General features: G+C 46.8%; 1 long non-coding RNA gene across 1 annotated transcript; it reads right to left on the bottom strand.

The window, feature by feature from the left end:
* Window positions 1–22455: 22455 nt before the first annotated feature.
* LOC119003542 (uncharacterized) lies at window positions 22456–25776 on the bottom strand. The gene is made up of 2 exons (XR_005069984.1): window positions 24947–25776; window positions 22456–23054 (listed from the first exon to the last, which is right to left on the bottom strand). It is a non-coding gene; the product is annotated as an uncharacterized LOC119003542 (long non-coding RNA).
* Window positions 25777–27393: the final 1617 nt, after the last annotated feature.

Genomic DNA, 27393 nt, shown 5'->3' with positions numbered 1-27393 from the left:
GAAATCCCGTCTCTGCGCTGTCCCATCTCTGGACCTTGGCTTACTCTCCTCCTTCCACCTGGAACTTCTTTCTCCTCGTCTCTGTCAAAATCCCACATGCTACTCCCTCCATGAAATCCTGCGTAATTTACTAGTGTCACTCTAAAACTTCTCAATCCCAAACTGTCCGTGGCTTATCCGAGTAGAAGTTTATTTTTCCCTCAAGTAACGGACCGAGGTAGGTGTGTGTGGCTGGCAGGCAGCTTTCCTCCTTAGGACGGTTTCCGGGACCCAGGCTCCTGGTGCCGGGTGGTTCTGCCTCAGAATCCTCTGCCTCCGGCCAACAAAGCAGAAAGGGGAGAAGCCATACTCACTTTTAAAACCTCCAGCCAGAAAGGGCCTCATATTTCACCGACAAAAGCAATCATGTGGCCACTTCTGGACGCAAAGAGAAAATGCCTTCCCGGGCTTTGCTCTGTAGAATGGGGACCACACGTCCTTCACGGACGGCCAGCCACCTCTGCCCAGCCCTTGCCTCCACTCTTCCATCCCTCCCTCTCTGGGTCCCTACCGTGTTTCTTTTGCTCCTGGGTGGTGACGCACACCAGGACCTGCATGTATGACAGCTGGTTCTACACGTGCCTGTCTCCTTGCCCTGGGGACAAGGACGGTGCCTTTCGCTGTGGCATCCTCACAACCGGTAGGACACTGCTCGGCACACAGCAGGCACATGACTGGCACTGTTACATTGACTTGCTCTGTTTTCCCTCTACATTCCAGGGTCATTTCTGCCTAGGTGCCCGGTGCTAACCAGCGGTATCTAATTTCCCTCTGCCTTGGACAGCGCTGCAAGCGCCAATTCGCTTTGCTCTCCGTCTATAACAGGAATTCGGAGGGGACTTGCCCGCTGCCTCAGATGTTCGGTTAAGGACCCGCAGCTGAACATGACAGGTAACCTACACCTCTCTCACTCTAAAGAATGATTCTAAATGTATCAGTGCAGAACTCCCTAAAAGATACCAAAACCAATGCAGCAACCATCACCCCCATGGTCCTCTATCAGCTGAAGAGTGGACATGGGAGCTGCAGCAGGGAAAACGTAGGGAGAAGTGCAGACGGAAGGAAAGGGTACCACCCACCGAGCGCGAGGTCTGCTTGGGCATTTTAATATCCAAACGCAAACCACGATGATCGGCGTTAGAGACTCTGGTTCAACGGCAAGTGACAAGAAGGCTGAGAAGACTAGACCTGGGCGACGAAAAAGAAAGTCGGCATCAACACCCGAAGGTCAAACGGGTTGGATTTGGGGTAAAAACAAAGAAATGAGTGAAATAAAGAAGGGTACCTTAGCATGTGAAAGGGTGCAGTCACGAAAAGATACTTACGCATCAGATAACAAAGCATCCTGAACATCAGCCTAAAACTCATGTGAACGCAAGGAGAAATACAGAAATATTTGTGGTAATATTTGACATGGCCTCTCTCAGTCCCTGACAGATCAAGTGGATAGAAGGTAAGGACTGAGAAGACCCAAATCGCATAACCAGTAAAGTACACTGATAGCTCAAATCCCATCCTGTAAAAAAAAAAATGTCATTTTTAAATTTGAATCACAAAAATTGAGCCCTGGCTGGTGTAGCTCAGTGGATTGAGCACGGGCCTGCGAACCACACAATCGTGGTTCGATTCCCAGTCAGGGCACATGCCTGGGTTGCAGGCCAGTCCCCAGCAGGAGACTCACGAGAGGCAACCATACATTGATATTTCTCTCCTTCCCTTCCCCTCTAAAGATAAATAAATAAAACATTTTTTAAAAACTGACACATAGTAGGCTTCAGATTCTAGCTTTTTAAATCTCAAAAAGTAGAAATAACATGGAAAACATTCTCTAGTCACAAAAATAATAATATAGTAATAATTAAATAAAAATTAACAGAAAATAAAATGACCCTGTCAAAAAGAAACTTTAAAACTGTTACATAATTCTTGGATAAAAAGATGCAACAGAAGGACTTCCACTTTCAGTCAAGATGCCTTAACAGAGACCAGATTTACCTCCTGCCTAAAGCAACCAGAAGACCAGCCTTTGCAGGACACTGGACATCATTAACCAAGGACAGTGATCCCTGGGCAGCAGGGTTCAGGCCGCAGTTCAGGGAGGGGAATGCGGGCAGAGCCAGGCAGACTCCCTGAGAGGATGAAACCAAGGCTGGATTCACAAGACAGGGTACCAGAGAAGGGAGGGCTACACAAAGAGAGGACCCCCGAGACCCCAGGTATCTCTTGACTTCACCTGCTTCTCCCCATCCTCACTGCCATCTGAGCTCAGACCCTGTCATCTCTCACGAAGATTCCTGCAACCCTCCTGCAATCTAATCGCGCTGCACAAAGAAACACTTGTCTGCTAGGCAAACACTACTGTAGCTCCTCACTGCCCTCACGATGAAGTACAGACTCCATGCCTCTGCTAATAAGACCTCTTATGCTCTGGCCCCTGACTGTTTTTTCAGCTTCCCTCTTCTTCCTCTTCCACATCACACCTCAGACCCCCATCAGAATGAACACTCCCTAACGCACCATACACACTCTTGCCTCTCCAGCCTTCTGCCCATGCTGTTTCCTCTACCTATGTTTTCATCTCTTCCCTCCTCCCCTTTTTCTGGCTGGTTCATTCAGCTGTCTCCTTAAGATCACTTCCTCTGGGAGACTCTTCTAAGCCCACAAGACTGCGCTAGGTACCCCTTGTGGAGGGGCCCCTAGCTCCTAACTCCTAACCATGCCCCTACTCCTAACCCCGAGTTAGAAATGCGTCTGTCTTCTCTGCTAGACAATGAGCCACCTGAGAGCAAGGACTTGACCTTACTCAAGGCTGGCTTCCCAGCTCCCAGCACAGAGCAGGCAGGCAATGAACACCTGTTGAATTTTTATCTGCCTTAGTAAACGAACGAGGGCCGCATAGCTACCTCACAGCCGTCAGCGCATCGTCTGCCTGCCTCCCACCCAAGTCCCCTCCTTTCTTCTCTCTGGTACTCTTGGGAAGGACTAGGGAGAAGTTTATGCACTGACAGTGTGTGGAAGGTTACTTTCGAGGCCAAGGTTACTTTCGAGGTTCCTTTTTTTGTTTTTGTTTTGTAATTTTCAGGTGACTTCCACTTGCGTTCTCCTCGTTCACGGTTTCTAACCTCCACTGCACTTGGAATCACCTCGGGAGTTTCAAAAACTACTGATGCCCAGGTTTCCCCTGAGAGCTTCTTACCTGATGGCCGGGCTCCCCTGGTGATTCTAATCAGCGGGCACAGTTGGCAACTGCCTGGGTTGGGGGCGGGGGTTGCTCCCTTTTCGGCACAGCTCCTGTTTACTCTTCAAAACCCAGGGCCAATGTCACCTCCTTGGAGAAGGCTTCCCAAGTCACCACACGCGTCCACACAAACATAGCTCTTCAGTGTTGTGTAACCTGTCTCCAGAGTGGCGCTCGTCACACTGTACCTCTGACCCCCAGCACAAGGGTGCCGACGGAGGTTCATTGAAAGCAGAAATGCGTGGATGAGCAAACTCCCAGACTGGACGTCCTGCCTGAGGTCCCCAACCCCAGACAGACACCAACGCTGGCACACAGCGTTGTGGGCGATGGTGCTGGAGAACTGTGGTCCTGAAACCAGCCGGAAGGATGCCACAGTCAGAGAGAGAAGAGATGCAGGGTAATTGTGGTTCCCCAGAAATTATGTTTAAAAGGCCAAAGAGCTGCATGATAATGAAACAAAGTTTTCTCTTTGGCACTTTTACAGCTGGTCTCATCGATCACAACGATCAGCCATCAATCGGTTGTGAAAAGTACCGAGTAACTAATGCAAGGACGGCCTAGAGGGGCCTCTGACAAGGAGAGACCACGCAGTCAAGTTTAAAAGCAGATACACGGGTGTCTCGAATCTGGCAGGTGTGCTCAATCCTGAGTCCCAGAGCTGAGGCTCCGAAAAGGGCTGCCCTTCCGCAGAACGCTGGAGGTTTACAAATGCGCGGCTGAGCTTACCTGCCTGCACTCGGTCATGTTGCAGGGGCCTCCCCACTGGCCACCCATTAGAAACGCGTAGGGAGACTTTTGAAAATAACTGGCCCAGCCTCTTCACTCCCCTGCCCCACGTGGGTTCTGACTTCGTTGGTCTCGTTGGTGGCTTGTGTCGGGGGAGTTGAACGGCTCCCCTGAATAGCCCAGGTGACTGGAATGTACACAGCTAGGTGTCAGCAACACTGAGGCACCGGCTGTGACTGGAGGGGTGCTGAAAGTCCCACCTGGCCTAACACACCCACTAAGTGCCAGAAGGGCTGTAATCGGAGATTCTCAGCCCAAAGGCCATACAAGGATTATCCCGGAGCTTTTAAGAAAAACGGCTAGCACAGCCCAACCGCAGATTATTTTAAAGCCCCAAGTGATCCTAGTGAGCAGCCAGGGTTGAGACCCGCTGGGCTAAAGCATCGCATCCCCTACCTTGGGTGAGAGTGAGACTCATCTGGGGGGGCTCGTTAAATAGGCCAGACTCTGCCCTGAGGGCTCTACAAGGTCGGGGTGCATTCAAAGAAGACATGTTTTAAATAAGCACCTCCTTCGTTCTCCTTTCCTGCTAGTAGCAGTCTCCCAGGCTGGCCAGCTCCTAAGGGTGTCCTAGGGCTCTCATAAAACATGGAGATTCTGAAACCCCTACCACACCAACTGCACAGGAATCTCTGGGAGAGGGACCCAAGAACCTGTGTATAACAAGCACCCTCGGTGACTCTAGATTGAGGCGCATGTGGAGGAATCGAGCCAAGGCATTGTAAACCTTTGGAGGTTGTCTAAAATAATGAAGAGGATACCATATGATTTCACTCGTGTGGAATCTAATGAACAAACTGCACTAACAAGCAGCACAGAGACAGACTCATAGAGAGCAGGCTGACAGCTTAGGCGTTGGAGCTGGGGCTGGTGCGATCCCAAAGAATAACTCACAGACACGGACAACAGGGAGGTGATTACGGGGCCGGGGGTGGGCAGTGGAGGTGGAAGACGGTACAAGGAGGAAAAGTGGCAATGGAGAAAAATGCAATAAAAATAGACTCTTTTAAAAATAAAATAAAATGAATGAAGAGGTCAATGAGTCACTTTGGTTTCTCATCCCCAAAGAGCTCAGAGTTCATTCAGTAAGTCAGTCTGTCGATCAGTCAACAAACCTTTCCAAGACTGCTATATCTAAGATACAGGCTGATGAGCTGCAAGGCCCCCCTTTTCTCCAACCGCATGGGTCCATCTGCCTCACCTGGCAGACCATCTCCAGTTCCTCCCCAAGAATGCAACCCTCCCACAATCCTCCTGATCCTTCAAGTCCTGCTCTGAGCTAAGCCTGCGGAAGGGCAGAACTGACCTCCACCCTCTATTCTACGCCCCACTCCCCCCCACCCTGGACACACACCTGCCAGCCCATTTACAACAATGAGGGCAGTCTTTTGTGCGTCTAGTCCGAGCTCCCCCAGAGGACTGGGGCTGTGCCTGGTTTATTTATCTTTGTAACCCCTGTAGCTTGTTCCTGAGAGGCACACGATGGAGGGTTATAGCTCATCAGGGCAAAAAGACACACAGGCAGATACAAGCAAGAAGCGCTAGGGGAGAGGTGAACATGGTGTTCACAGCGGAAACGCCGGCACCGGGGCCAGGCAGGGTGCTTTTCTCCTACGAGACAGAGAGACGATACAGCACAGTCCTGTCCTCCCAGTCTGGGAGAGGTGGGGGAGGGACACTGGGTGGGCAGAAACAAGGTGTCCCCAAAAGGGACACATCATTTCTCAGTTACTATTCAAGGGATGCTTCAAGGGGAAGTCGTATTTTCCTTTTTAGTTTTTCAGTTACAGCTTACATTCAATATTACCTGGTATTAGCTTCAGGTGTAGAGCATAGTGGGTAGACAATCACGTACTTTACAGAGTGTTCCCCCACATCTACCTAGTGCCCACCTGGCACCACACATGAGAAGTAGTATTTGAACTTGGACTGAAGGGAGGATTGTGTGCTTGAACGAGCAGACATGGGAGGGCAAGGCACCCCAGGGGGCGGGAACGGTGTGAACAGAGAAACATTGGCAGGAACCCGAAGGTACGCGTAAGAGGGTCTCGAGAGAGATGCGACCCAGAGCCCAAGAGCAGAGTGCCTGGGGACCAGAAAGTCGCAGGCAGGGGTCTGAGGACCCACGCCTCTCTCATCTTCATGGCTCCCCAGAGCAGCCACCAGAAGAGTCTGGTCTCCCTTTGCTATTTCCACGTTTGCCAGATTTATGCTTCTTAATTAATTCCATTTCCTCCATTCCCAAATTCTCAGTATTTGCAACACTTCCTTCCTGGCCACGGAAGTGTATCACACGAACGCTGGCTTGTCCGCGTGGGCCAGCGGCTTGGGCAGAGCTGCCTCTGCAAGGTCAGGAGGGGGCCGAATAGAGTCCAGTCGGGGAGGCTGGACCATGCATCGGTTTTGTTCACGGGATGAGTTCAAAATAGATCACAGGTTCCTTAAAGGAAGGGGGCTGCTTCTTTTCCTGGCCTTCTCTCCCAATGCCAAGGGCAGAGGCCAACGTCATATCCCTGGGATCAGAGCTCAGGGAGCACCAGGTGACGTGGGTGGCCCAGACACCAGGGTCCTGAGTGACTCTCGTGGAGAGCCATGAGCGTGCTGGGTAGCCCTGGGCCCTGGGGAGGCTGAGGAGAAGGAACCAGAAGCCTGTTCTCGAAATCTCTGAGCTGAGGGGGAATGAAGCGAGAGCACTAACCAGGACAGAGCAGGCAGCAGAGAGGTCTGAGCAGCTGATGACCACAGCCACACAAAAGGACAGAAGTGTGAAGGGCGGAGTCTGGAGGCCACCATCAAGTGTGGCAGATACAAGCTGGGTGTTCCCCAGGGTATTCCTGCAACAGGGGCTAGAGGCTCTGACCCCCCTCATCTTCAGTCTAGGCCCTCAGTGTGCTGTGACCATCTGTGGCACACGGGAGAGTGGGTGGCTGGGTGGCTGGGTGGCTGGGCCCGGGCCCACTTTGCGGCAGCTCTGTCCACTAGGTGTGCAGTGCAAGCCACCTATGTGATTTTCGATCGTCTAGTAGCCACATCGAAAAGTGAAAAGAAGCAGGTAGAATTAATTGTATGGATATATTTCATTTAACCCGGCCTACTCAAAAAAATTCAACATGTAATCTATATTAAGAATTATTAACAAGATGTTTGCTTTTTTCCCACTAAGTCTTTATGTATTTTACACGTCCGGCACACCTCAGTTCAGACAAGCCACATTCCCAGTGCTCCGTAGCCCAGGTGGGATGGCCCCCATGCGGGGCAGGGCAGCTGCGGCATGTCTGATGTGGCGGCTTGTCTTGCAGATGTGAAAGAGACGAATACACTTGCCCCACCCAGGACCAGAGTGGAAGCAGTTTTTGTGACTGGCTAGAATGGCGCCCCCTTCTGGACTCACTGACCCTTCACGTCCCTCCTGATCGTAGTTGACAAACATGCCCTTGCAGACAGAAAGTAGATGGGGACACGGTCTGCTCCCTTCTGGACCCTCCAAACCAGTCCCCACGGCCTGTGTGCAAGAGAGTACGTGGTAGGGCCCCAAGACTCAGTATTTAAAAAGGAAAGGCTTCTTGCAAAGACTGCTAAAGGGGAGGGTGGAGTCATCTGCTCAGGCCGCCAGAACAAAGTACCACAGACTAAGTAGCTTAAACAACAGAAATGTGTTTTCTCATGATTCTGGAGTCTGGAAGTCCAAGATCAAGGTGGTGGTGCAGTCGGTTCCTTCAGAAGCTTCTCTCGTTGACTTGTAGATGGCTGCCTTCTTCCTGGGTCTTCATGTGCTCTTCCCTGTGTGTGTGTCTACATGCTAACCTTCTTTTTTTTAGCCATTTTAAAAGATTTTATTTATTTATGTTTAGAGAGAGGGGAAAGGAGGGAGAAAGACATGGAGAGAAACATCAATGTGTGGTTGCTTTTCACATACCCCCTAATAGGGACCTGGCCCGCAACACAGGCATGTGCCCTGCCTGGGAATCGAACCAGCGACCCTTTGGTTCACAAGCCAGCATTCAGCCCACTGAGCCACACCAGCCAGGGCTGATCTTCTATTCTTATAAGGACAACAATTATATTGGGGTAGGGGCCACCCTAATGACCTCATTCTAACATAATCACCTCTTTAATCACCCCTGGCTCCAATACTACTGACTTCTTCTAAGGTATTAGAGTTGGGACCTCAATTTATACATTTGGAGGGGAAACAATTCAATCCAGAGCAAAGGGAAAATGCATGACAATCTGAAATTAAATGCTAACCAAAAGTTCACAAGATCCTTGAGACCTCACCAGGAGAGGCAGAGAGCCAGCAGGGTCAGGAGGAAGCCTGTATTTTAAAAGCTTCAAGTAGGCCTTTATTTCACCAGAGTTGCATTCATCTCTGGCATAGTCTTTTATTTGAGGACAAATCCACTCCATGGGTCTCGCAGTTGTTAGGATGTAAAGCACATGCTCCTGTAGCTATGGCGATAGTGGAGACAGCTGTGGCTCCCGGGAACCAGGGCCCCTGAGACGCTGGGAAAGGTTATCCGTGGAAGCAGAGCCATACCCTGCAGAATGACTGTCCTTAGAGAAATCCTGCACTGGGCATGGATTTGGACTGTCCCATAAAAGCATTTCTCACACTTAGGACGCTGTGTAGTTGTGTGTAGGCAGCGCTCAGAGGGGATGAGAAACAGGCAGGCCTGGTCTTCGCCTGGGACTGCAGGGACTGAAAACTACCTGGGCTGCACGATTTATGTCCCCGGTGGTGCCGTTCAAGACTGAGGTGGCTGAGGCTGGGGTTGCGTCCCTGCGTTTTCAGGTGCAATGCATGCTGTGCTCTCAACAGAGAAACACACCCTGGAGGGGGTGGAGTCGTTCCTCCACCAGGAGCAGACGTCCCCACTGCAGCGTCCAGAGAAGAGGCCACCCTGCAGCATTAAATAAAGACTGGGGCTGCCGGCAGTCCCTGACAGAGAGGAAGCTGATATCCTCTGTGAATCTGCAAGAATAGAGGACAAAAGCTGTGCAGATGGTGGCCAGGCTGTGACATACCCGCTGACCCAGGTCCTGTCCAGGATGGCTGGGGTGGCTAGGGACAACCAGGACAGAACATTCTCCAAGAGTCACACGCACACACACACACACACAATACTGAGAGAGGAGAAGAGAACCAGGCCCAGGCTGAGCTGACTATACGGATATTAAATGATAAAGGGGTCTTTTTCTGTAGCTACTCTCTGGGGCTTGGACCTGTTTGCTCAGTTCCACTGGGCAGCAAGTTCCTGAAGGCCACACCTCTCATTTGTCTTTGTTTTTTAAAGATTTTATTTACTATTTTTAGAGAGATGGGAAGGGAGGGAGAAAGACAAGGAGGGAAACATCAATGCATGAGAGATACATCAACTGGTTGCCTCTCACATGCCCTCAGCCAGGAACCTAGCCCACGACCCAGGCATGTGCCCTGACTGGGAATCGAACCAGGGACCTTTTCGTTCACAGGCTGGCACTCAATCCACTGAAACACATCAACCAGGGTTCGTCTTTTTTTTTAAATTGATTTGAAAGAGAGAGAGAGACATCAATTTGTTGTCCCACTTATCTATTGATTGATTCCTGTATGTGCCCTGACCGCAGACCAAACCCTCATGCTTGGCGTTTCAGGACGACGCACTAACCAACTGACCTACCAAGCCAGAGTTCTTACTCATCTCTGTATACCCAGGATGATCCCGGCACAGAGAAGGGCCTCAATACTAACCTAATGCAGGACGTTAGAAGCCAAGCCCAGTCCTACAGAGAGGAAAGCTGAGGCACCAGAGCATGGGGCCGTCACGGGTCACAGAGGAACCTGGGGAATCTTGGATCGTGGTTTTTCTCTGTACTTCCCAGCAGAAACAGGCAGCCTGCCTCCCATCCTTGAATGTGCCTTTGCCCCTGAGCTGTTCATATAAAAATGGTTGAGGTGGTAAATATTGTTATGTGTAGTTTATCAAAATTTAAAAACCATTTTTTCACTCTGGCCGTTGTGGCTCAGTTGGTTGGGGCATCATCCTGTAAACAGAGAGATCACAGGTTCCATTCCCGTTCAGGGCACATGCCTAGGTTACGGGTAAGGTCCCAGTCAGGGCACCTAGGGTAGGCAACCAATCGATATTTCTGTCTCCCTCTCCCCCCTCCCTTCCTCCCCCTTCCTCTTTCTCTAAATCAATGAGCATGTCCTCAGGTGAGGATAAAGATGGTGGGTTTTTTCAGTTAAAAGGTGAACAATTTATACGATCTGAAGAGAAACCAGAGTATTTTTTTTAGTTAACGACTTAACTTAGGCAGCTGTGAATATAACAAGTGGCCACCACTAATCTCTGTAAATGTTTGGTGAATAAGTAAACAAAGGTAATAGATGGGGACGTTGGGCTCCCAGACAGCACACAGTAGCTGCAGCCCATCACTGTTTAACATTTCTCGGTTTACTGAGCATTTCTAGGGCACTTTGTACTTCCTGCTAGCATAGCTCCTGCCTCATAGGATGACTATTGTTTACATAATTACTGCCAATTTGGATCCGCATTTACAATGTGCTCAGTGGTTGCACACATTATCTCAATTACTCCTCCCAATAACCGGTGAGGTACCTGTTGGGTGACTGTATTGCTCAGAGGTAATAATGCATCGGACTGGAGGCGGGACAGTATCAGAACACGTCAACAGAAATAAAAAGTGAAATCGGTGAATTCAGTACAAGGTAAAGCTCCAGAAGAACCTGCCGAGAGGCAGAGAAAATGAGAGAAACGGCAACATGTTTGTGTTTTCGTGACTGCAAAAGCGAAGAGCCTAGGAGAGCCTGGGAGACAGGGAAGTGTGACCCAGCAGAGTCAGGACTCAGCACAGGCCCTACACCCCGTAACCCTGGCAACAGGCCCCGCACCTTTGATATGAAACACTAATGAGAAAAGCCACGTGCAAATAAAGTAAAGGAGCACTCCAGACGGCGGTGGGGGGGGAGGGGGGTGCACAGAGCCCAGCTGGCTCCACCTTAGGGAAAGTTCCAGGGAACAGCTTGAGAGTAGTTTGTGCCACAGTATCAACTGAGGTTGTGGGAGATACCATCTGAATTATGCCTAATAAAGGAGCATCTTGAAGCTGTACACTCAGAGGGACATACGGGTTCAGCTTATACCTGTTGCCTCTCCCATTGAGGCTGGTTGAAGTCTGTGTGACTCGTCAACTGTGCTCGTTTATCCAAAGGGTCTCGCATGTTCTCCTCAGCACCTCTGCCTGGAGGTAAGCCCCAGGATGGGAACGGGGAGAAGTGCACTCCCCAGGTTGGGCTGGGCAGTTGCAGTCACCTGCTGCCTACTATGCGGCACCCTTGACCCCTGCTACTGCCTACCCGAAAGAGATTTGGGAGTAGAAGTGGAAACGGTAGGGGTCCCATTGGAATGGATGATTGGATTGGTTAATCACCATATTCAAGATTCCCCACCCAGTGAGAAGTGAAGCGGGGATTTGAACCTAGTCTGTCTAATTCCAAAGCCCATCATCACTTTGTGGGCTTTATTAATTAGTCACAAGTTTGTGTAGCTGAGTCTATTTTCCCACTGGTAAAAAAGCAACAAAGAGATTTCCCTAACGGGGTGTTGAGAGGATTGGAAATGATGAATGTCAAGCCTTAGCTCTTAGCCAGGCTCCCGATAAAGAAGGACCAATGAGGGAAGTACCACTCTCACTTTCAGATGTAAAAATCTCAGTCTCCTAGCGGTTAGAGAACATGACCAGAGCTACCTGTCCACTTGCTGTCAAAGGCAGATCTTGATCCAGGGTCTTTACCCCGAGTTCCACACCCATCTGGCTCAGTTCAGGGTTTGGATGGAGTGTGGAGAGAACGAAACGTAAGGGCCCTCCATAAGAAATTCAATGTTGTTTCACTGAGGACAAAACTGTGTGCATGTAAAGCGCTACAGTGAACATGCACTGCCCAATGGGACCAGTGAGGATGACCCAGCTCTGTCCTCGAGGGCAGTGGTGTGGCCTGTGAAAACGCTCGGGTGCAAAAGTTGAAGAGAGTGCCTTTTTTCCTCCTCCCAAGGAGGGAAATGGGTTTAGCTAAGCCAGTGACTGTTAGCCTTGTCATCACCTGAGAAGCTCTTAAAAGTGCTTGGCCCCAGGGGTTCTGGGCGAAGTAGTTAGGAGCAGCAGCCTGGGCATTAGTGAGTGGGCAGCCAGGTTGAGGACCCCCAGGCTAGGCAAAGATGAACTTCTGGGGCCAAATGGGATGGGGGGTGGGGCTCGGCGATGGGGAGAGAAAGCATGAGGGAGAGGGTTTTGTGTCAGGGAAATAAAAGGAGCAATAAGGAAAATATGACCTCTGTGCCCCAAACGTAAGACCCAGGCGCTCAAGACAGGAGAAGGAGGGAGCCGCAGCCTCCCAGTGGGCAGCCCGCAGACACCGCTGCCTAGGCTGAGACCTGCAGTCAGGGTTGAAAACGCTTCCTTCAGCCTAAGCCTCTGCCTTCATCACGGGAGCTGCTCTCGAGGCTGCATGGACAGGGAAGGTGCGGCTGACAGGTCCGGCTGGCCTTCCTGACCGCTGGAGGTGGGAAGCATGGCCACCTGGAAACGGTCTGCTGCATCTCCAAACACAAAGTCAGAGACTTAAAACGCATTACTATTTTATTAGCAGCTCTTAAAAGCTCCTGCCGTGGTGTGAGTTACAGCAGATACAACTAGTTTTATGTATTTATTTTATGTGTTTAGCACTTAATTCCACTAGCTTGCATTACGAGACACTCAGCTGTTAACGCACTGTTACTATGTTATCTTCTTCCACATGACTCAGACTTGATTGATTAGTCACAGCCAGGACTTCTGAGGGGGGGGCGGCGAGGGACTTGTTTCCCACAACTCCCCTCATTGTTCGGTGTTATTTGTCCATCTTTGTTTTTGCAGGGTTTGGCTTCCATGTTACACCCTCCGTCATCTCCAGTCTTTCACTAGTGTTTTTTCTGATTTCTCCGAGTTCTTACACAGTATTCTACTGTTACCAATTCAAAATTCCTGTGCCCGTTGCTTAAAAAAAAAAAAGGCCAATATTCAAAATGTCAGAGTTTGGAGTAAGGAGAGGATTATTGATCCAGAAGGCGCCAGCTAGAGAGAAATGGACAAGGCGGGGGGGCGGGGGGCATAAAGCTTCTGCAAATCCATGTTAAAAGAGCCCAGAATTCAGGTGTCTCTAACGTCAAGGAAAAGGAGGAGGCAATACCAAGAGGTATGGCCAGAGGTACGCGACACTTAGGCGCCAACAGGGATCCAAGGAAGAGCGGGTCTCTCTGTTCTCCAGTTTGTTGACCCCAGCAGATTTGAATCTGGTCTTGAGACTCCTGCATATATTCGCCAAAAGCTCAAGCCTCAAGCAGAATTCCCCTACTAATTATCGATAGCAGCAGCTATTCGCCTGAAGGCCACAGGAAGAATGCAGGCTACTATTAAGATAGAGACAGAGAAAGGAGCATTTCACTCTGTTGCACAACCATTTCATACTTCTTGAATTAAAACAAGGTTATTTGAGTCGGGAAAATAGAAAACACCATTATTATATATACATACTTTTATGCTCTGTATTAAGTCCAAAATTGGTGGTATATCAAATATTACTTCATGTAGAAATTCTAAGCTTAGGTTTTCAAAGACTAAACAAAAACTCAGAAACATGCACAGACCTTCTCATCAACAGTCACCACGTGTTTTGACCTGGGTGCTCCCGGAAGCAGCTGGTGGAGTTAGGCGTTAGTAGATGCAGAGTGGGAGTTAAGAGAGAAGGGTTTATTGGGGTACACTAACTACGAAAGATAAAGGGGGAGGAGGCAGGGCTGGGCAGGGAAAGCCCTCATGGTGCCATGCAGACCCACGCCCCTGAAAACAGAGGATTGGAAGAAAAGGAGGGCAGGGAATGTCTCAGACCACAGGGCAAATTATGTGACATCTTGGGCAGCCCAGTGGGCAGTGGAGCAAAGTCACCTGTTCGAGAGTCCTCCATTGGGCAGATATGGTAGGCGCTGGTGCCTCCACCTCGTTCAGTCCTGGGCTGGAGCGCTGCCTGGGAAAAGCACGAAGCTGGCTCAAACGCCGCAGCTGGAGGCCATCAGCCAAAAGCATTCTTTCAGCTCCAGCACTTCACAAGTTCGTTCCTGCTCTCGGCAGCCGCCACACCCTGACATCTCCTGACAATGTAAACCTTTGTAAACGAACAGACACGGCTTCAGTAAGGTGACTAAATGCTTCTCTTGTTGACCTGCCGTGATCAAATGAATGCCATGCCCAGTTGAACTGCGGAGGAAATGCAATTAAACATTGAACGCAAGGATACAATTGATTGACAGTGAGGGGTACAACCCTGGGTAATTTTTTTCTTTCTGCTTTTCTCTACACTCCAAATTTTAGACAAAATGACCATTTATTTTCTTTTTGATTGGAAAATTTTATAATGGATATGCTAAAATCTGTCTCCACAATCATACCTTTTTCATCCAAAATGGTATTTTCAAATTTGGTAGCACAATTGCTTCAGGGTAAGAGAACACAGTAATAGGCCAAGTATAGGCTTTGAACTCAAGCAGATCTGAGCTTGAACCCTGGCCCTGTGACTGGCACGGTGCCCTGATGGGCTTCTTACCCTCTCTGTCTGTTCCCTCGTCTGCAAAGGAAGACACCTGTCCTCACTTCTCAGCTTTGCTTTTTAGAAGAGGCTGTGTGTCTAAGCCTTGTTGTGGCCAGGGCAACGCATAGTATGAAACCAGTCCATTCTGATGCCCCTCCAAAATTGCTGGTAGTTTCTAAGAATAAAATCCCCATTCAAAGAACAATGAGCAGCCTTAGCTGGAGAATTTCAAAATAAGGTCCTAAGGAAAGTCCCAAAATCAAATTCTAAAAATCTCCTTGGCAGCAATTCCACCTCCAGACAGATATTTGCACGCCCGCGTCCGTGGCAGCATAGTCACAAGAGCCGAAAGGTAGAAACAACCCAATTGTTCACCCATGGATGAGTGGGCAAACATAATGTGCTGTATACATACTGTGGGGTGCTATTCAGTCTCAAAAAGGAAGGAAATTCCAACATATGCTACAACAGGGAAGAACTTAGAAGACATTGTGTTAAGTGAATAAGGCAGGCGCAAAAGGACAAATACGATTCCACCTTCATGAAGTACCTAGAACAGTCAAAGTCATAGAGACAGAAAGTAGAGTACACAGTGCAGGGGCGGGGGGAGGGGAATGGGGAGACAGTGTCTAATGGGGACAGAGTTGCATTCTGGGAAGAGGAAAAAGCCCTGGAGATCGAGGTGGTGATGGTTGCACACCCATGTGAGTATATTTAATGGAACTGAACTGTGTACTTAAAAAGGGTAAAATGGTGAATGTTATATATATTTTACCACAATAAAAAAATTAAGCAATTTTTAGAAGCCTCCGTGGCAATAGGGTATCACCACTGTATAGAAAGCAAAGCTGGGCAACCGGCAGGTGTTTTGCGTGGAGCAAAGTGGCACAGACCTGGTGCGGTTCGCTGCATTTCTCATAACTTGGAATTATAAAAATAATCATATCACAGGGAATTTTGGAAATCAAGAAAAACTCATGTCCCCATTTTTACTCTTTTTTTTAATTTTTTAAATATAGGTTATTAATTATGCCATTACAATTGTCCCATTTCCCCTTGCTTCATCCCCCTCCACCCTGCACACCCCCCTGCCCCCATCCCCCCCTTTAGTTTATGGCCACGTGTCTCAAGTTCTTTAGATTCTATATTTCCCCTACTATTCTTGCCCTCTACCTGTCTGTTTTCTACCTACTGTCTCTGCTACTTATTCTCTGTACCTTCTCCTCCCTTCTCCTCCTCACACTCCCTGTTGCTAACCCTCCATGTGTTCTTCATTTCTATGGTTCCACTCCTGATCTAGCTGTCCTCTTGGTTTGCTTTTGTTTTAGGTGTGGTTGTTAATAAACTGTGAGTTTGCTGTCCTTTCACTGTTCATATTTTTTATCTTCTTTTTCTTAGATAAGTCTCTTTAACATTTCACATAATAAGGGCTTGGTGATGATGAACTCCTTGAATTTGATCTTATCTGAGAAGCACTTTATCTGTCCTTCCATTCTAAATGAAAGCTTTGCTGGATAGAGCAATCTTGGATGTAGGTCTTTGGATTTCATGACTTGGAATACTTCATTCCAGCCCCTTCTTGCCTATAAGGTCTCTTTTGAGAAATCAGCTGACAGTCTGATGGGAACTCCTTTGTAGGTGACTGTCCCCTTATCTCTTGCTGCTTCTAGGATTCTCTCCTTCATTTTCATCTTGGCTGATGTAATTATGATGTGCCTTGGTGTGTTCCTCCTTGGGTCCAACTTCTTTGGGACTCTCTGAGCTTCCTGGATTTCCTGGAAGTCTATTTCCTTTGCCAGACTGGGGAAGTTCTCCTTTATCATTTGTTTGGATAAGTTTTCCACTTGTTGCTGTTCCTCTTCCCCTTCTGGTACCCCTATAATTTAGATGTTGGAACATTTAAAGATGTCCTGGAGGTTCCTAAGCCTCTCCTCATTTTTGAATTCTTGTTTCTTCATTGTTTTCTGTTTGGTCATTTTTTTCCTTCCTTCTGGTCCACTCCCTTGATTGAGTCCCAGTTTCCTTTCCATCACTGTTGGTTTCCTGTGCATTCCCTTCATTTCAATTAGTTTAGCCTTCATTTGATTCTCTAATTTGTGACTAAAATCAACCAATTCTGTGAGCATCCTGATCACCAGTGTTTTGAACTGTGCATCTGATAGATTGGCTATCTCTTGGTCACTTAAAAGTATTGGCTCTGGGGCTTTGATTTGTTCTTCTGTTTGAGCCATAATGTTTTGGTCTGCTTGTGCCTGTTATGTATGAGGGGTGGAGCCTTTGGTGTTCACCAGGTCTGGGCGACCCAGTCGCTGGGTTGTAATACTGTATGTGGGGGCAGGGTCAGAGAGGGGCAATGGTGTTTGTTCTACTCTCTCTCAAATTTCAGTCCCCTCTGCTGATTCCCTCAAGCAAATTGGGCCCCCCTGTGCTGGCTCCCGGGTATGTGGGCCTGTGCACCCTCCAGGACCCTGTGGGTCTCTCTAATAAACTCTTTGTGAGCCTGGGAGCTTCTCCCAGCACCTCGTCTCCAGGAGTTTTTCCAATTGGTGCTTTTAGGCTTTAATTCCCGGCACTGGGGCCCCTAGCCTATGGGGTCTGTCTCACTGTTCACTCTTCACTCCTGGTTTATCTTTGCCTGAATGTGTGACCACGGTCAGCCAGCTGCCTTGCGTCCTCACTGGGTCCACCTGTTGCCACCCCACACCTGGGATATGCTAATGGCTGCCTGCACACCTAGGTCAGTCTGGCTGCTTTTTCATGCTCGACCCCGCTCCGCCAGCCGCTGACGCCACCCCTCTTCCTGGTCTGGCTGAACGGTTCGTTGTTGTCAGACTTCGGTACAGTTCAACTTTCTGTGTTTCGGTTGTGTTTTTGTTACTAAAACTTTGTTTTCTTTAAACTTGGTTGTGCAACGAGGCACAGTATTTCCACCTATGCTTCCATCTTGGCTGGAAGTCCCATTTTTTATTCTTGTGTTATTATTTATCACTGTATAATTTTTCTTGTTTATCGTTCAATTACGGTTGTCCCAATCTTTCCCCAGTTGCTCTCCCCTCCCCCACCCACCCCCATCCCACAGTCAAGCCCCACCTCATTGTCCATCTCCATGGGTCCTTGATACCTGTTCCTTGACTAGAGCCTTCCCTTTCTTTCCCTCATTATCTGGTCACTGTCAGTTTGTTCCTTATTTCCTTGTCTCTGGTTCCATTTATCTTATTTGTTTTATAGCCATAGTGTTTGGACACTATGGGCTCTGAAGATGAATTCCAGAAATGGCTTCCAGAAACCCCATGGCAATTCACAGAACAAGATGGACACTGTGATATCTCCAGGGCTATAACCGTGCATCCCCCGGGGTGGGAAGCATCCATGTAAAGGTAGAGCTGTGGGCCAGTGTGGGCAGGGGAGGGGGTTGGAAGAATGAAGGCTAGTGGCTAAGTTTCCTTTATTGTGGCAACAGGTCATAGGCACCTGTGCACACATACATACCCACCACCCTACCTCCTCATGCCAAGGTTCTATTACTGTACCCGTGGCTCTGTTTGGGGTTGAATTCCAAAAGGAAAAAGGAACTGATTGCTGAGGCAGCGCCAGGCCTGGACAGGACAATCTGGGGTGACTGAGACCCTCTGCGGGAATCCCAGGACCAAGCGCTGAGGGGGAATGAGGCGGCATGATGGCCTCCTCTGCAGCTGGACTCCCCCCAGGGCAGCAGAGTGCAAGACTGGGGATGGACACCTCGAGCACTGACTGTGAGCAAGTGACTTCCTTTCTTTGAGCCTCGATTTTCTGAGCTTTAAAATGTGTCTAGTAGTCCTACTGCTCGCAGGTGCTATGAGGCCTGAGAGAGAATCCACATCAAGCGCTTGGCACAGAGAACGCACTCACTACATGGACGCCCTCCCAGACACAACCCTCCCGAGGCTGGGAAACAGCTGCAGGGACCCAGCCTATGGACAGACACTGAGGACCCTTCCACTGTGAACTTGGCTGTGAGGAGCTCAGAGAAATTATTTTAACATTAGGGAGAAATACTTGAAGGACTTAATAAAAGGTTTACATAAGTATTTTCCCACACCAGAGTGTTAGTCAATTCTTAACAAACAAATTGACCAGGTTAGGAGAACAGAAAATAGCTTCAGAGGGCCTCTTGACACAAAAATCTGTTGAGTCACGTATATCATTCTGATTAAAAACTTACTTTTAGGCCTGGCTGGTGTAGCTCAGTGGATTGAGCGCAGGCCTGTGAACCACACGATCGAGGTTCGATTCCCAGTCAGGCCACATGCCTGGGTTGCAGGCCAGTTCCCAGAAGGGGACTCACAAGAAGCAACCATACATTGATATTTCTCTCCTTCTCTCCTTTCCTTCCTCTCTAAAGACAAATAAATAAAATCTTTAAAAAAAAAAAAAAGAATTCCCTTCCTTTAAAAAAAAAAACCTTACTTTTAGTCTGCAATCCTATGAAAGAAAACAGGCATATTAGTTAATGTAACCTACTTGCCACAACATATAAATCCCAGAATGTCAGAGGCTTAACATGATGGAGATTGACTTCACACTACAGATCCTTTCAGTGTTCCTGACGGACAGGCAGCGTTCCTTCACACGGTGACTCGGAAACTGAAGCTCCTTTGACCTTCCTGCGCTGCTGTCCCATCCCCTGGGGCCTCCTTCCAGCCAGTGGAAGGATGACAAAAAAGTGGAGGAACCTCACTGCTTCTCAAAAGTTGCCCCAGGAGCAGCACACATCATTTCCACTCACTTGTCACTGAGGGGCACCGACCACGTGGCCACAGTGAGGCAAGACTGGGAGAAAATATTTGCCCAAATATATATTCAATAGAGTTCTACAATGTTTTTGTGTCTCAAACATAGAAAGACTATACAGTATTCACATATAAACAAACATATATTATATATGAATATCTCCAGAATATATATAGCTAGAACTTAAACCTAGAATATATAAAGACTATACAAAGAACTCTTCTAACTCAACAATAAGACAATAAATTGAGTTAGAAAATAGGCAAAAGATTTGAACAGACACCTCACCCAACAAGATACACAGATAGCAAATAAACACATAAAAAAATGCTCAATGGCATCGATCACTAGAGAGGTTCAAATTAAAACCGCCATTAGATTCCAGTCTACACCACTGGCGTGGCTCGGGTTTGAAAGACTGCACGTCCAAGTGTTGGCACGGCTGTGGAGCGACCGACACACTGCTGGTGGGGGTGTAAAGTGACTGCCTGTTTGGGAAGCAGCCTGCAAGTTTTCTTACACATAAGATTTTAAACCTTTTTGAGTTACATATACCCACTGGTCCCAACTATTTTAAAATATACATTTTTTGCAAATACATGGAACATGTAAGAAATGTAATTACATTTACGTCTCAACAAATTTCAAAGGATTGGCATCCTATAGACCACTTTTCCTGATCACCATACAATTAAATGTGAAGGCAGTTACAAACAGAAAAGTAAAAAAAAAATCTGTGCATTCAGAAAATAAGAGGCAGTTTTTTTGATAATGGGTTAAATGGTAAATCAATAAACATTTAAATATATTTAGAATTCTGCAGTAACAACAGTACTGCATTGTAAACTTAGAGTTTACTTAAAGCATTACTGTGTTAGTGGGAAATGTATATTTTTATATGTTTCCATAAAAAATAGAAAAATAACAGTAGAACAGTAATAGTAGAACAAACTCAAAGTTTCCAGGGAGGAAATAATAAAACTAAAAGCACAGAATAATGAAATAGAAAATAAACATACATTCAAAAAAATCAACGGAACCAAAATTTGGTTCTTTTAAAAGATTAATACTACTAACAAATCTTTGGCAAGACTGATCAAGAAAAAAATAGCAGAAGGCATAATATTAGGACTGAAAAATAGTATAAAACCGCAGGTGCCATGTGTATTAAAAAGATAGAAAATAGTTTTAAAAACTTCATGGTAATGATTTTTCAAACTCAGAAAAACAGACAAGTTCCTAGAAAAATCAGCTGACTCAAGAAGAAATGAAAAAATCTGAATAGTCCTATATTATAGAAATTGAATTGACCGTTTCAAGTCCTGACACAAAGAAAACACCAAGTCCAGGGGGTTTCACTTGTAACTTCTACCAACCATTCCAGTAACAAATAACTCCAACATTACATAAACTCAAACATTCCCCAATTCATTTTATGAGGCAAGCATAAAGTTAATAGCAAAACTGGCAAGGATAGTACACACACCAAAAGAAAAAAAATGAGACAATTTCACTGAAAACCATAGGTACAGAACTCTTTTTTTTTAAGATTTTATTTTTATTTTTATTTAGAGAGAAGGGAAGGAGAGAAATATCAATGTGTGGTTGCCTCTCGTGTGCCCCCAAGTGGAGGCTTGGTCTGCAACCCAGACATGTGCCCTGACTGGGAATTGAACGGCGATTGTCTGGTTCACAGGTCCGTGCTCAATCCACTGAGCTACACCAGCCAGGGTGCAAAATTCTTTTTTAAAAATTAGCAAATTGCCCTTGCCAGTGTGGCTCAGTTGGTGGGAGCCTTGTCCTATAAACCAAAAGTCACAGGTTTGATTCCCAGTCAGGGCACACGCCTGGGCTGTGGATTTGGTCCCTAGCTGGGACGCATACAAGAGGCAACCAATCAATGTTTCTCCTTCACATCAATGTTTCTCTCCCTCTCTCCCTCCCTTCCTCTCTCTCTAAAAATAAACAAGCACATCTTTAGGCCGGGATAAAAAAAAATTTTTTAACTCATTTCAGCAATGTATAAAAGAATCATGATCAACTTGAGTTTATCACAGGGACACAAGATTGTTTTAGTGTTAGAACTCATTCACACAGATTAAAAGAGAAAACCCCCGTGTTCATCTCAGTAAATGAAAAAAATGTGATAAACTTAAATATCCATTCATAACAAAAATAAATATATAGCCCTGGCTGGTGTAGCTCAGTGGATTGAGCGCGGACCTGTGAACCAGACAATCGCGGTTCAATTCCCAGTCAGGGCACATGCCTGGGTTGCAGGCCAGTTCCCAGCAGGGGACTCACGAGAGGCAACCTTACATTGATATTTCCCTCCCTCTCTCCTTCCCTTCCCCTCTAAAGACAAATAAATTTAAAAATCTAAATAAATAAATAAATAAACATAAAAGTAAATCCTAAGAAAGCTACGGTAGAATTTTTTAACCTCCCAAAGTATATCTACAGAAGATTGACAGCAGAAAAGTAGCGGTGAAACCCTGAATGTTTTTCCTTTGAGACCAAAAGAAAAAAAGAGAGTGCCTGCTTCTGACGTTTTCATTCACTGTTGTTTTGAATGAAAGAGAAGAGAAATAAAGGCATAAGGACTGGAAAGAAGAAACAAAATACACATTACTCATATGTGTCATTAGCTACATGGAAAACACAAAAATCTACAGAGAAATTACTAGTGTTAGTAAGAGAGTTTAGCAAGGTTGCTGAATAAAAAAATCAATATACAAAAGTCAACAAATTTCTACAACCAGCAACAAATTTTCAAAGTCACTTTTAAAAAGAGAATTATGCCAAAAGTATAAACTGAAATATATAAATCTAACAAAAGCTAGGTAGTGCCTTATGGAGAAAATTGGAAAACCCTTTTGGAAAACATTAAAGAAGATCTAAATAAATGTGGAGACTCACGGATACCTTTTACTTTTCATATATTTTGCTTCTAAAATAGTCAATAGTAATTTTTGGAAAACATATATAAGACAAGTTTAATGTTTCATGGTTTTATTATATTCACTCATACATGGCTGGCCCATCTGCAGAGTTACCGGACAGAAACAATTAGAATAAGACCCAGGCACATTTACTATGTTGCCAGTCTCGGCACTAAGAGTCACAGAGCTGCACGCTCGGTCACACATGCACTTCAATCTAGTCATTGGGAGGGTGCGTTTGTCAAGGTGGGGGATGGAACACGGTTAACACCTTGGTCATTTGATTCATGACTTTGACTATGTGGACATATGGTAAATGGGGCTCCCCTGTGTTCTGTTGTGAGTTCCCCCAGTGTGGGGCAGGTGTAATGAAGGGCACTGTGGTGGTCCTGGCTGGGGGCAGGGAGCCCATCTGGGGCTCCAGAGGGCTCTCGCAGAGGGTACCAGCCAGGCGAGTCAGGAGGTCCTGTTTGAAAAGTCAGCCCAACCCCATAAAGCTGATCCCTGGGAAGGAGGCGTTGGCCCTTAAGGGTAAACCCACTCAGGCTGCCACGACGGAAAGTGCAGCATTGCAGGCTTCTCGCTTGTGGCTGTCTGTGTTAAGTCCAGGCTGGAAGATGGGTATGTTCGAGAGGAGGTTCTAGAGAGGAGGCTGGGGGTCACGAAAGAGAAGGATAAGTCACTGCTCCCTGCTGCCTGTGCGTGAGCCAAGTCTGAGGTGCGCTCAACAAACATTTCCAGAGTGTTAATCATCACCGCCATCACCACCACCATCACCACCACCATCACCATCATCACCATCATCATCGTCATCAAAAGCAGTAGGCACTGATGTCCCCGGTCTGGCAAGGTGATTTTTACATATAACCACACACAATACATGTTACACATAATAGCCATATGAATGGCTATTGTTTTCCCAATTTTACAGATGAGAAAACTGAGGCTTAGAGTTAGGCAACTTGTCCAGAGTCATCTAGTTTGTACAGGAGAGATCAGGGTTTGAATCCAGAATAACTTGGGTTTATCTGGTCTGCACATTGGACTGTGTGACGCTGTCTAAGTTACAGAAGTGACTCCGTCACAGTCCTTACCTGCAAGGACATCAGGTCTAGTGGGAAAGTCCAATATGGGCATAGGTGTGTTTGGACAACTAGATAATGAAGAAGGACATCTAGATGAGCAAAGCCACAGGGCTGGGAATGACAGGGTGTGTTATTGGAAGACGGTGGGGGGGCCTGTCAGACTTAGAAAAGGTTCCTATAGAGACGGAGTAGCTGAGTGGTAGCCAGGTGAGGGTTGTAACACTAATTGGAGCCTTACTGGGCTGTGGAAGGCTTCTAGTGCCCAGAGGAAGAGTCAGGACTTTATCAGCCAGTTCACGTTAAGATGCAGGAGCGAGGTGAAAACCCCACTTGTCTCTTCTTGTTGGGAGTTGGGGGGATGGAGTGGCAGGGTGACCTGTGGCCCAGTGGGAAGGCCCTGGCAGATGACGGTGGGGCCTTCAGGCAGGGTGTTGTTAGCAGTGAGATAAGGAGAAAGGAATGATTACAATGAGCTTGGGGGAGAAAAAAAGTGGATAGGGCTTGCAGCTACTTGGCTATCCAAGGGAAATTGGCTAAGATAAAGGTTAGGAATAATGCAAGGGAACCTACCACCAGGAACACAATCGTGGTAGCTTTTAAAAATGATAGTTATGAATACCACAAGCAATACTGAGAAATGCTTCTGATACAATGATAAGAGGATAGAACAGAATTTTTTAAAAGTCACATGCACCTGTGATCACAAATATCTTTTTAATGCACAAAGATAAATAAACCCAAACAAATTAAATTAATCATTGTACCCCAAAGACTTATTTCTACTTGGTTAGCATTATGGAGTGAATTGTAGTCACCCCCCACACACCTAAAATTTGTATGTTGAAGCCCTAACTCGAGATATAACCATATTTGGAGACAGGACCTTTAAGAAGATCATTACAGTTACCTAAATCAAGTCATAGGGCAGGGCCCCAATCCAATAGAACCGATGTCCTGAAACTGGCCCAAAGGAAAGGCCATGTGAGCACACAGCAAGAGGGCTCCATCTCCAAGCTAAGGAGCAGGGTCTCACCAGGACAGATGTGGCTGGCACCTTGATCTTGAACTTCCAGATTGCAGAACTTTGAGAAAACAAGTTTGAAAACCACCCCATCTGTGGAGTTTTGTTGTGGCAGCCTGAGCAGATGAACACAGTTAGCCAGTCAGCCACCGCGTCCTGCAGATTCTCCCTTTACCATCCTCCTGCGGCCACTGCCCCATTCTTACCTTTCCCACTGCCGACATGGCTCAGGGGCACCTGGTGCCCAGGTGAGTGCAAAAAGTCCCCCTCATCTTCCCTGGCTTTGCACCTCCTGACCAGCTTCTCATATGCCCAGCCACCAATTCTTACCTTGCTCCACCCTATCATCTCCAGTGTCTGGGGTGTTTAAACCCGACAGCTGGTCTTTTCCTTAGCACCAGCCCTCAGCTCGCCATTTCTAGAATTCTCTGGACTCACCTCTCAGCTGTCAGTTCTCTGGCCTCTCCAGGGGAATTAGTTTTTCTGTTAGAATTGTAGAAAGAAAGACAGTTCAGACAAGCACTCCAACGGCTGGCGTGAAGACGGCCTTTCCGGCTTCATCTCTGTGTGTCTTCCCTTAGGTCCGTATTCCCAGGGTTCTGTTGCAGACAGCATTTTCCACATGGGGGAAAGGAGAACTACCAGCAGCCTTCAGCCTAAATCATCCCAGTTTACCAGACTTCATGGGTAAACAAAGTTTCTTCCTCCAGCGTCTGTGTGTCAAATTCCAGGAAGGAGTCACTGGTCCTTCTTGGGTCAAGTGCCTACTCGTGAGTCAGTAACTTTGGCCAAGAGGAAAGGGGATTCTACTAGGCCAGGGCTGGGTCACTACACAATAGTTTGCAAGAGCGAAAGAAGCCCCTGTTTTATCAGAAGAGGAAAGAGTTGTTGAGCAGATAAAAACGAATGTCTCCTCTCCCAGGGGACACCTGCTCTGATGCAGCCCAACACACAAGACACTTTCCCCCGGTCACCCTCACTGACTTGCTGCCTCCCAGCTGGAGTGAGGGGGACGGTGCCTCCCTAGACAGAGCCCCCGACATCCTGCGCTGCCCTGCACAGCCAGGGCCGCCAGTAATCCATTCCAGTTTGTGATCCAGCAGAGACGCATCTGAGCACTTCTTGGAACAACAGCAATGTTTTTCTTCTACAATGATTCACACAAACTTGGCCGTGGGGTTTGACAGAGAAAGGAAAGTAGACATTGACATCTCTGATGCAGAACTCTAAGTCCTTCCAGAACAAAGCCGAGCCTCAGTTTGACAGGAAGGATTTGGTTTGCCGTACAAAGAGGGGAAGTCTCCTGGCTGTAAAGGTTAGGCTAACACTGGATCGGAGCGTGAAATGCATCTGCAGCCCCTGAAGCCTGGGAGATCCTGGCAGCGCGGTCGGCCAAGGCTGGCAGTGGGGAAGCGCACCGGGCACCCGGGCACGTTGCTGGTGGGGCTGTGAACCAGCACAGCCCTTCCCAGAGCAATTTGGCAGCCGTGTCTTTAAAATGCCAATACCCCTTGACCCACAAAGTTCATTTCCAAGAATCTATTCCAAGAAAACAGAACAAAATGCTGGAGATGTTCACTGTGGTATTACTTGTAACAGCGAAAGTTTAGAAACAACACAGAAATGGTTCATTACGGTAAATCCTCTCCATGGGGCAGTTTTCAGCAATTAAAAATAAATAGAGTCTAGTCAGTTCCCCAAATACAAAATATAGGCAGCTTTGAAAGGTTTGTCAGCCTTTCTTAAAAGAAAAAATTTATACTACAACAAAATTGAAACACTATTTTAACCTTTCAGTTTCTCAAGGGTCAAAGACATCATTAATCCTCCTGGTTGGCGATGGCGTAGGGAAGTGGGCACTTTGATATGTTACTGAGTTTGAATCGGGACAGCTCCTATGGAAGCAATCTGATGGCCTCTAGCAAAATTTAAAGTGTGCATTTTTAACTGCATCTGTGGACATGGTCAAATTTCACTGCTAGGAATTTATCCTACAGATATTACTCATGTGTGTGCATGAAGGGCAAGCCTGTTGCTTGACACATTGTCTATAGGATCAAAAAAAGAAATCGTCTTCCATAGGAGACTGGAAAATGCATTATGGAACAGGCATGCAATACATACTATTAGCTGTGAAAAAGAAAGACTATGTCAAAACCATATGTGCTTTTGTGGGATGATTTCCAAGATGTAGTAAGTGAAAAAGACAAGAAAGCAAGGTGCAAACCAGTATGTCTGATATTCCATAATTGGTATAGAAGAGCTTTTTATGTTAAATATGCACAGAACTTCTCTGAATATATAAGAAAGTAATGACAATGATTCTTCTGGGGAGGATGACTGAGGTCAAGGGTTGGAACACCACCCTTCATTGTATATGCTGCACTATTTGAATTGTTTTAAATCATGAGTGAGTATTTTCTTAAAAAAAAAAAAAAGCCAATAAGCCCTGGCCAGGTGGCTCAGTTGGTTGGAGCATCTTCCCATGGCACCAAAAGGTTGAGGCTTCAATCCCTAGTCGGGACACATGCTGGAAGCAAGCAATCTATGCCTCTCTCTCCCTCTCTCCCCTGCCTTCCTCTCTCTCAAAAAATCTATAAACACATCCTCAGGTCAGGATCTTTTTTAAGTCAATAAAAGTAAAACAAATGGACTATTAGAAGGAGGCCTATATGTAGTTACAGTTATACAGGTAAATACCTACATTATACTCGTAAGAATATATAACTTAAAATTGTTCATATAGTATATTCACAATTAAGTAAAAGGAGAAAATGTTTACAGGAAAAAAATTGAAAAATATACTAAAATGTTAACCTTGGGACTAAGAGCGATTTATCTTTCAACTTTTTCTGTCGTTTCCAAAATGTCTTTAATAATTATAT

This window comes from Sturnira hondurensis, unplaced genomic scaffold (assembly GCF_014824575.4).
Source record: "Sturnira hondurensis isolate 20B ecotype Veracruz unplaced genomic scaffold, ASM1482457v3 Scaffold0018728, whole genome shotgun sequence".
Taxonomy (NCBI): Eukaryota; Metazoa; Chordata; class Mammalia; order Chiroptera; family Phyllostomidae; genus Sturnira; species Sturnira hondurensis.
This window is presented reverse-complemented; position numbering and strand designations above follow the sequence as displayed.